The 7,908-nt window shown below is 43.9% G+C and overlaps 1 long non-coding RNA gene across 1 annotated transcript in view; it reads right to left on the reverse strand.

Annotated features, from left to right (window-relative positions):
- LOC113880291 overlaps positions 1–2,914 on the reverse strand; it is a 39,660-nt gene extending 36,746 nt beyond the window's left edge. The window contains exon 1 of the long non-coding RNA XR_003507712.1: positions 2,521–2,914. This is a non-coding gene — a long non-coding RNA (uncharacterized LOC113880291). The remainder of the gene's footprint in view (positions 1–2,520) is intronic.
- Between the last annotated feature and the right edge of the window lie 4,994 nt (positions 2,915–7,908).

Genomic DNA, 7,908 nt, shown 5'->3' on the forward strand with positions numbered 1-7,908 from the left:
TTTACATCTTTTTCACCGCTCTATTCCTGTTAATGTTAAATTCAGAAATCCTTATTTTAATAATAGAAACAGGTACAAATCAGAACAGAGGAGTCAATCACACAGGAAGAGGTGTAATTCAGCTATACTGACTGCACTGACAATGGGCTCAGTCAAAAATATTCATTGCCACCATGTCTTTTTATACTGTGTATTATAGGACTTGGACTCAGAAGACCCTGGGCAATTTCCTTTTGCCTTCTCTGATTTTTTTATTTTTTTGAATTTTTTTCTTATCTTCAATGGCTTAAGCAAGACTTATATCAAAATATTAAGCAAGATCTATATCAAAATGATACTAAGCAAGACCTATATCAAAATGATATTAAGCAAGACCTATATCAAAATGATATAGAAGAAATGATGAGAGGAGATAAAGTGAAAGCATTCTGTAAATCACACAATAGTACATACACATATAAATATCATATACATATATGTATCATTAATTAACCCATGTTGCTCAAAGTCTAAGGGCTTATTTTTATCCATCAGTGCTTTCTACTACTACTAATTCCCTATATTTTTAACTTTTACTTTAATAAAGCACAGGGTAGACACAAATTTACTTTTCCTTTTCTGAAGTCTACAACCCTTGTCATCCAATATCAATTTTATGAGCAGATTCTGAAGTACTTGCTATACATTCAATTAAAATTTTTGACCCCTTTATTAAAGTAAGAAATAAATGGCTTTGGCTAAGGGCCACACTAACATTGCAAGAGTTGATCATTTCATTTGAAACAAAGAAAAAAACAACAAAAATGTTAAAGGAGACTACTGTTTCTCAATGCAACATTATAAATAGTCAGGATTTCTACCACAATTAAAAGGCTTCACTTATCAGAAAGACTTTTTTCTCTTAAGAAAAATAGAGGAAACAAGTCATAAAACTAAGATGAAAGAACATTAACACTGTATTATTCCTCAGTATCCAAAATGGTGAAATAAAATGGATATAAATGATAAACATAAATATTGAATGGAAATGGTACATTTTCAACGACTATTTCTTATGATTGTTGCACTTCATACTGTACTCTCAGTTAAATAATATACGTTGAACTGGAAAAATGAGACCAAGGACAACTAGCTTGTTGAAGCCAAATTCAAGAAACTGTACCATCAGCAAGTAAATTCTCCAACAACTGCTTAAAATGTTGAAACAAAAAGATGAAAATAAATGAAAAAGTCAAACTCTGGACTCTATCACATGCTTTCAATAGTATATTTTTAAATTATCAAATCATAGATAATATCAACCAAATGGTCACTTTTTCCAACAAGGAGCCACTGTGTAAGCAAGCCATTGACTTTCGCAAACATTTGTCAGTCATTTAAGGGGGTTAGGATCCATCAGTTATTTGTATGTATTTTAGCAAAGCATCAGAGACCATGTGTAGCCACTGGTAGGCTTACAAAAAGCTAGTTACATTCTCACAAGGCAGGTTTTACGATAAACACACCACAAACAGAAACTGCCACAGGCACTCAGGGGCAAAATCCAGCTGGGTTTCTTCATCCCTAATCCCAGTTTGAGCTGCAGGTTTTTTCCAGAAAGAACAGTAGTTTGATTTACTCAACAGTCAGCAGAAGTCAGGGTGTGGTCATCCTGCTCTAAATAATATTACAAACGGATTTTCCCTCAACTCTTGCAGCAACAGGATCTTAAAGTAGTTACTGGTAGGAAAAGGTGAGATTAAGGTCAAAATGTCCAAAAAAAATTCAGAAAAGCTTTTAAGATCCACCCCAGGGACGATGGAGGCAGGGGCATTACTGAGACCAAGAAGGTAATACAGCACAGAACATGAATATTTTTCAAGCTTTCAACATGAAGCCCCAGTAACTGTTGAACATCTGGTTTTACCAGCTTTCCTGCTGAGTACTGACAATTTTACTCCGAATTAATCCAGTACACTCATAACGGCTTCAAATACAGATGAACCACATTTGCTTCATCACCATCATCATCGCAACAAGACTAAGGGTAAGCATCAATGCAGAACCAGTGGTTTCCAGAACACTACCAGCTAGAGATCGGGGAAATCACACCCAGGAAGACTTTCAAGGCAGGGATAACCAGAAGTGTGCGTAATGAATTAGTAAGTGTATCCCTTCTCCCTGGCTAGCGGACAGAGTGTTAATTGACCTCTATCTGCAGGAATGCAACCTGGCTCACCTGGGCTGTTTGCACCACCACCACGCCCTCCCCCGCTCCATCCGGGCCCCATCAGGGCTACTCAGAAATGAACTTCACACAGACGCCCTTTGCACTCCCCACACCTGGGACTCGTGTTATGAACGCGGCTCCACACTTCTTCTTGTTACCTTCGAAGCATATTCTGTGCGCTTACGAGGAAACTGAGCTCCAAGCTCACACAGAGGCCCTGGCTCTAACCCACCATGTAACTTTCATCTTGCTCAGCGCGGGCACTTGCTCCCTGAGGGCAAGGCAGTGATTTGGGCGCTCTGAATACTCACTAGGCAGGTAGTGATTAGGACGTGAACTCTTTTCTTCGTGGCTACTCGCAGGCCACAAGCCTCTCAAAGAGTGGGGAAACAGGCCAGGTTAAGCGACGCCTGCGGTCACAGAGCCGGTAGTTGGCAGACAGGAGCCTCGAAGGCCAATCTGAAAATCTCAATGTGGGTCTATAACATGGCCCTGAGCTTCTGCTTGGTTTACTCGGCCCTGAAATCCCACAGACTTTCAGGGTGGAGGGAATCTGGGCGGGAGCGCTCCCTCCCGGATGGTTTTTCCCGTCAGCAGCCTCGGCCGACAGAGGAAAGCGGAGGCCCCACCCGCCGCCAGCTGCAGGGCATTGCGCCAGGCACATGTTGCCTGTTCCCAGGCACTCCCTCCTCCGCGGTCACCCCTTTGCCACCTCCACCCTCACCCCACCTCAGCTGTGCGCCTGCACGACCCGCCCTTGGGCCCTGGGCCGGCTGCTCACGTGGACCTCCACCTGGGCAGGCTGCAGCCAATGGCAAGGCGGGGCCTCGCTTCGCCAAGCCCCCTCTGTGCCACACCTCCTGAGGGAGCAGGGGATCCAGGGTCTGCGTGCACTTCCCACCCCTGCCGTCTTTACTGCTTTGCTACATGCTATGTGGGGGTGTTAGGGGTCGGTGGAGGTGAGGAGTGTCCAGGCAGGCCTGGATGGAGGAGGGGGCGTTTCCTCGGAAAAGGAAGGAAGTGAGTGTCACGGTCTGCACACTTGGGGACTGTTAGAATGAAGTCAGAAAGAAATGCTCCAAATTTGCCCATTTAATGTCTACATGCTAATCTCTGGAACCTCCACTAACTCCTTCATATCACCACAAACCTCAACGGTTCCTTCAAAGCAGCACACTCACACTGGGGGCCAGCTGTCTTCCAGTGGGAGTGGCAGGCGCTTTGAGATGCTCTCCTCTGTCCGAGGGCACCCACGTGGCCACCCTCCTGCCTTAGAGGCTAGTCCAGGGCACGCTTACAACTCGAGTGACACTTTAACTTCTTCTATTAATGTAATATCACAGGTATTCTTGTGCAGTTTTCTTGTGTATGGTTTTATGAAGGGAAGTATAAGGCTGTATGAAGACTGTGGTGTTATACTCAAAACCTGAAATATGTGCCTTATATCTATCAGTTTTGTATATTTTTATATCAGACACGACTGAGCAACAGATCAACAACAACAATGCTATGGGTCCCTCAGTTAAGCACATGTCTGCTGAGAACTAGCTTTTCGTGTTTGTTAACATGGACTTCAGTAAGATGGAGCATTCCTGATACAGGACTTAGGGAAACATGTGTCCCCCATATTTAGCAGCAGAGAGTTGTGCTTGATTATGCAATCCGGTAGCCATGAAATTAAAAGATGCTTACTCCTTGGAAGGAAAATTATGACCAACCTAGATACTATATTCAAAAGCAGATATTACTTTTCCAACAAAGGTCCATCTAGTCAAGGCTATGGTTTTTCCAGTGGTCATGTATGGATGTGAGAGTTGGACTGTGAAGAAAGCTGAGCTCCAAAGAATTGATGCTTTTGAACTGTGGTGTTGGAGAAGACTCTTGAGAGTCCCTTGGACTGCAAGGAGATCCAACTAGTCCGTCCTAAAGGAGATCAGTCCTGAGCGTCCATTGGAAGGACTGATGCTGAGGCTAAAACTCCAATACTTTGGCCACCTCATGCAAAGAGTTGACTCATTGGAAAAGACCCTGATGCTGAGAGGCATTGTGGGCAGGAGGAGAAGGGGATGACAGAGGATGAGATGACTGGATGGCATCACCAACTCGATGCATGTGAGTTTGGGTGAACTCTGGGAGTTGGTGATGGACAGGAAGGCCTGGCATGCTGCGATTCATGGAGTCGCAAAGAGTCGGACACGACTGAGTAACTGAACTGAACTGAGACAATTGATCCGATCAGATCAGATCAGATCAGTCGCTCAGTCGTGTCCGACTCTTTGCGACCCCATGAATCGCAGCACGCCAGGCCTCCCTGTCCATCACCAACTCCCGGAGTTCACTCAGACTCACGTCCATTGAGTCAGTGATGCCATCCAGCCATCTCATCCTCTGTCGTCCCCTTCTCCTCCTGCCCCCAATCCCTCCCAGCATCAGTCTTTTCCAATGAGTCAACTCTTCGCATGAGGTGGCCAAAGTACTGGAGTTTCAGCTTTAGCATCATTCCTTCCAAAGAACTCCCAGGGCTGATCTCCTTCAGAATGGACTGGTTGGATCTCTTTGCAGTCCAAGGGACTCTCAAGAGTCTTCTCCAACACCACAGTTCAAAAGCATCAATTCTTTGGCACTCAGCCTTCTTCACAGTCCAACTCTCACATCCATACATGACCACTGGAAAAACCATAGCCTTGACTAGACGAACCTTTGTTGGCAAAGTAATGTCTCTGCTTTTGAATATGCTATCTAGGTTGGTCATAACTTTCCTTCCAAGGAGTAAGCGTCTTTTAATTTCATGGCTGCAGTCACCATCTGTAGTGATTTTGGAGCCCAGAAAAATAAAGTCGGACACTGTTTCCACTGTTTCCCCATCTATTTCCCATGAAGTGGTGGATACCTGAGTGCAAATACTATGGGGAATTGGCTGTATCCCCAAATTTTATTTTCTTGTTAATCTAGAATGGCAAAAGGATTAAGGAACACTGAGAATTGAACAAATAACAAAACGCGTTACTGCTTTCAGGTCTTAACTTTCTGGTTCCTCTTTGCCACAATCTCCCCCTCAAATCTTTTAGAATTCAATGACTGTTCATGGATTGATTTTTAAGCACATCTTTCTTTGTAAGAGTTGAAAGAATGTCTTTCCTACATTTGGATTTATATGGCTGAAACTAAAGTTTTGACAGAATGGAAGCACTGGAATAGATTGTGGGGGGAGACAGGGTGGCCTATTAAGAAAACAAGGATAAGAAGATCCTGGTTAGTGGAGATAACAGGAAGAGCTTAGAGAAAGAATGAAGACAAAAAAAAAAAAAATGCACTGAGTGGCAGGTCTCACAGATGATTCTGATAGTAATGATAAGCTGCATTTTTGAGCCTGAGGATCTTACACTGCTTGAGGTGACCAAGAAAACATTACTATTTTGTCATTTGAGGAGTCTGAGAGTTCTGGCAATAAAGTAGAAAAGATGTAGGGAGGGGGTGAGAGTTGAGTGCCACAAAGATCATCTAGGATCCAGTAGACCTAAGGGCACATTATTTTAGTGTCTGCACCCTACCCCCAACTTGAAAAATCAAAGTCTATGGGGAAGGAGTAACTGCGTAAGGTATGCAGGACTCTGCCTGTATCTGGATGCTGTTCTGGAAATTCCTGCAGCAGGAAGGAAGGACTTCCACAGCCAGGAAGGCCTCAGCTGCTGTGTCTAATTAGGTCTGCAAATTGGAAGGCACCCGGTAACTTCCTGAATGATGAGATCCTCAAGGTAAAGACCCTGTGTACCCACCATACATCGTATCCATCCTGAACCTCCCAAATAAGGATCAAAGATCTAGTTTGGAGGGTCCTTCTGGCAACCTGTAGTTCTCCTAAAATCTCAAGTTTTTGAGACTACTTGCTGAAGGAATTGTATATTTCTGAAGTATAAAGCCCATGGTTGACGATTTTCAAAAACACACAAAAAACCTGTTTTAGTTCACTCTGGGGTGGTGCGGAGAGTCTCCTCTTCAATAGGTACAGACTGTTCAACATAGAGAGGTATTCTGAGAGAGGTATTCCATTGGATACATTATTTTGTCAAATCCTAGTTCCAAGATCCCTATCCCAATTCCTTTCAGAGCCCTAATGCTTCCTACTTCCTATGAAATATAAAAAATTCACTGTAAAACTGAAGAGCATTTTCATTTTCCACATTGTGAGGCTGAAAAGGAGGAAGAGGTGGAAGGGGAAGGTAGGTTGTAACAGGAGCCAAGTACTGAAGGTAGAAGAATAAGTCTCGAAAGCTGAGATTCTAGGATGATTAATAGGGGCATGTCACAGTCTAGTTAGCCTGTGCAGAGCTCAAGGTTAAGCACAGGCTAGCCGAGCGCTGAAGAATTGATGCTTTTGAACTGTGGTGTTGGAGAAGACTCTTGAGAGTCCCTTGGACTGCAGGGAGATCCAACCAGTCCAACCTAAAGGAGATTAGTCCTTCGTGTTCATTGGAATGACTGATGCTAAAGCTGAAACTCCAATACTTTGGCTACCTCATGTAAAGAGTTGACTCACTGGAAAAGACCCTGATGCTGGGAGGGACTGGGGGCAGGAGGAGAAGGGTATGACAGAGGATGGGATGGCTGGACGGCATCACCAACTCAACGGACATGAGTTTGGGTAAACTCTGGGAGTTGGTGATGGACAGGAAGGCCTGGCGTGCTGCAATTCATGGGGTCGCAAAGAGTCGGACACAAATGAGTGACTGAACTGAACAACAGCCCAGAAGAGAACAATCGGATAATTCACTAATTGTGTTTCTGTTTATATACCCTTCCACCCTCACTTTCTAGGCTACTGTAAGTTCTATCCTGATTAGAGGCCAATTTCTGGAACTAGACAGGATCTTGGAGCTCATTCTCCTTATCTGGCATGTGAGCCAACAGGTTAAGCATTAACAGGTGACTTGGCCAAAACCACACACAGCTAACTAGTTGGCAGATATAGGATCAGAACCACTCTCTCCCTCTTTGGAGCCCATTACTCTTCCTGTTTGTCTCTCAAATGGCCAACATTATTTTCCCACCCTGTATGTGCACAACACACCATTTGTCCACAGGTAGAGTCGTTTTTCCCTTGACTTGGTTGCTGACTTCATTTAACCAGTAAGACACAGTGGACATGTCATGCTTGGGCTTCCAAGCTCAAGCTCTAAGAGGTCTGGCAGCTTCTGCTTCCCGCTCTGGGAAGGTAGCCTTCATGCATTCAAGAAGCTGGGGTTACATGACTGAGTGATGAGACACAGCACACAGTGGCAAGGCCATGTGGAAGAGCAGCAGACATGTGAGCGAGGCCTTCTTGGATATTCCAACCCAATCCAGCCACAAGCTGAAGGCAACTGAGTGACCCCCACAAAATCACATGGAGCAGAAGACCTACCAGGCTGAACTCTATCCCTTACCTTACCCAGAAAATCATGAGAAGCAGACAACTAAAAGAGCCCTCCATCCTTTGCCTTACTCTAGTCACTTAATTATCATATTTAAGAAATCAGCACATTAGACTTATGGTTAGGCTTAAGAATTTCAGGGAAACTGGTCAACCAAATACTTGTTTGTTTGTAACTCTTTACAAAAACAAATTGGTTTTCTGCTTCAAACCAGACACTAACACTGTAAATTACAGTTTATTAATTAGCTGGTCAACCAACCCTGCTATACGTATATTAATTTTTACT

This window comes from Bos indicus x Bos taurus, chromosome 22 (genome assembly GCF_003369695.1).
Source record: "Bos indicus x Bos taurus breed Angus x Brahman F1 hybrid chromosome 22, Bos_hybrid_MaternalHap_v2.0, whole genome shotgun sequence".
Classification (NCBI taxonomy): domain Eukaryota; kingdom Metazoa; phylum Chordata; class Mammalia; order Artiodactyla; family Bovidae; genus Bos; species Bos indicus x Bos taurus.